This window comes from Nicotiana attenuata, chromosome 2 (genome assembly GCF_001879085.1).
Source record: "Nicotiana attenuata strain UT chromosome 2, NIATTr2, whole genome shotgun sequence".
NCBI lineage: Eukaryota > Viridiplantae > Streptophyta > Magnoliopsida > Solanales > Solanaceae > Nicotiana > Nicotiana attenuata.
Window position 1 is genome coordinate 46,110,974 of NC_031990.1, and position 3,228 is coordinate 46,114,201.

Sequence of the window (3,228 nt, forward strand, 5' to 3'; positions counted from 1 at the left end):
CCTTTTCTTCCCTCGGAGACATCAAAATTAAACTTTTCCTATAAAAAATAAAACATACCATTATAAAAGTTAAAACTAGTGATTTAAAAGCAAACTTATTGTATGGACTTTATTATAATTAAACTAGTTATTATAATTAAAAAAATTATAAACTTTATTAGTTTACTAATTTTCTTACCAAGATAATGTCCCACATGTGGTCGATCTTATCTTGCTCTATTTCTTTCCAACCATTTACTTTTAATGGGCAACAAGTTCGGCTTCTCACTGTTTGACCCAAAAACCAAGTGAAATCGGTTGCATTCTCACCAATAGCTTGGTGATCTTCATCAAATTGAACAACCAATTTTTGTCCTTCCTATAAATTGATTATCTTCACGCATCGTGTAGGCCCTCTGGTTTTTCTTTTCAAAATGTTAGGGCAAACATTTAAAGTTAATAAATATACTTCAAGTAAAAACATCAAAAGAATTGTGTCACGACCCAAATTCCCATACTCGATCGTGATGGCGCCTCTCGTGAAGACAAGGCCAGCCAACTTACCCAATTCATTTCTTTAACAGTTACTAAACATAAGTGAATAGAATAACACGACTTAACGGCCATAATAATCAGTATTTTCAACCCCACATAACCCGACCGGGGTGTCACAAGTCACGAGCATCTAAGAAGTAGGAACACAACTACAGGGTCATATATATATAAAATGAAATCCGGAATCCAAAAGATGAAGTACGGTGCCACGAACGCTGGCGGTCACCTTTCTCAGCTACATTAGTATTACCTTCAGTCCGCTAATCACCCGCTACCGGGTGAACAATACCTGCAACTGCATGCGAGGTGCAGGGAGTAAAGTGAGTACTTCCAACTCAGTGGTAATAAGAGTAAATAATAACTGAGAGACAAGAAATCACGTAAGAGCACTCCATCATTCTATATAGGACAGTACAACCCTTTGAGAAAACAGTAAAACCGTGAAAAAAATCCTTTAGAAAATATCGGGCCCAGTTTAAAAACCTCTTTTGAAAATATCCTTTTCCAACAGTCAAGCAAATGAATACGTAATCAGATAGTGCAAGTCCGCACATAAGTCAGCCCCTCGGGCACAGCACTCCACTAACAATTAACACCGGGGCGTCTGGTAAACAGTGCAAGAAGTAGCATGAATGCCAATGAAATGAGAGTGCTGAATGTCATGACACGTATTACAAACAGGAACCAATGCATGAATGCAATGCAATGCATATGACCGCTGCGGCGCGCAGCCCGATCCATTTGGGTACCCGCGCTCACTGTGGGGGTTCAGACTCCGGAGGGGCTCCTACAGCCCAAGCGCAATATAATCATAGTATCGCTGCGGCGTGCAGCCCGATCCATCCTCAGTGCAGAACATGCAAATGAGCCACTCGGGCAATGTCAAGTAATTGCTTTTAACTCAAAACATCAGAAAAATATAATTTAAGTCTTTAAACTTTAACAATATGACTGCACATTTCAAAACAGGGTTTAACTCAGGACTGAAATCATTTAATATGCTAAGTATCATGAAAACAGTGATAATAATTCCTAAAGGATACAAATAATCGGCACGAAGCCCAAAACATGGCAACCAGCCCAAATCACGATAGCATCAAGCAGGTTTTAGTCAATTATGCAGTAAAATCAACAACCGGGACGGACCAAGTCACCGTCCCCAACGGTGCTCTACCCCACACTCATACCTGGCGTGCAAGTCACCACAATACAGCACTATGATGTGCAAATCCGGGGTTTCAAACCCTCAGGATATCATTTACAAGTATTACTCACCTCGAACCGGCGAAATCCCTAGCTCGCGATGCCTTTGCCCCTCAAACCGGCCTCCACGTGCGTCGAATCTAACCAAAATCAGAGCGAATACATCACAATATGCTAAGGGAACAATACCCACTCGAAAAAAATCGAGAAATAGCAGAAATCTCGAAACTAGCAAAACCCGAGCCCTGGGCCCACTTCTCGAAAAATTACAAAACTCACATTACCGGATTCCTCGTCTCGCCACGAGTCCATACATATCAAATTTACCAAAATCCGAGCTCAAATGCTCTCTCAAATCCCCAAATTGAAATCTCAAAATCCCAAGCCCTAGTTCATCAATTTAAGGCTTAATTCCATGAATTTCTAGGTTAATTTCACATATTAATCATGTTTTAGGTTCAAAAATCTTACCTCCATTAATTACCCGTCGAAATCCCCCTTCAATTCCGTCCAATAGCTCTCAAGCTTGCTTAAAAATGGTGGAAATAACATAAGCTTCGCGGAACAAAAATGAATATAAAACCCTTCTGGCTCTAGGGGTTTCCGCTTCTGCGGTCCCTACACCCGCTTCCGCGATACCGCTTCTGCGCTCATTTCCCGCTTCTGCGGAATTTCACTAAAAAAACCAAGGCCGCTTTTGCGGAACTCCATCTATAGACCAAGATCGCTTCTGCGATCGCCCGTCCGCTTCTGCGGACTCGCTTGTGCGAAAAAGGTTCCGCTTCTGCTGAACTACCCTACTCAGCTCTTGACCGCTTTTGCAACCACCATTACGCTTCTGCAGAACCGCTTCTGCGGTCCATTTCCGCAGAAGCGAAAATATCAGATACCAGCTATAACCTGCAATTCCTCAACTCCAATTTCATCCCGATGGCCATCCGGAATCACCCCGAGGCCCCCGGGACCTCAACCAAAAATACCAACATATCCAATAACATCATTCAAACTTGTTCCAATCATCAAAGCACATCAAACAACGCTAAAATCATCAATTCACATCGGATTCAAGCCTAAGTTCTTCAAGAACTTCCGTAATGCACTTTCGATCAAAAACCCAACCAAACGATGTCCGAATGACCTGAAAATTTGCACACATATCCAAAATCGCTTATAGAATCTACAGCAACTCTCGGAATTCCATTCCGACCCTCGGATCAAAATCTCACATATCAACCGGATTTCGCCAAAATGCTAACTTCGCCAATTCAAGCCTAATTCTACACCGGACCTCCAAAACCAATTCAGATCACGCTCCCAAGTCACAAAACATCTCCCGAAGCTAACCAGATCATCGGAAATCACATCCGAACCTTCGAACTCTTAAGTCAACGTCCGTTGACTTTCCATTTAAGCCTTCCTTAAAGAGACTAAGTGTCTCATTCCTATCCAAACCAATTCAACTTCAACTCTAACTCACTCGTTGCTGATATG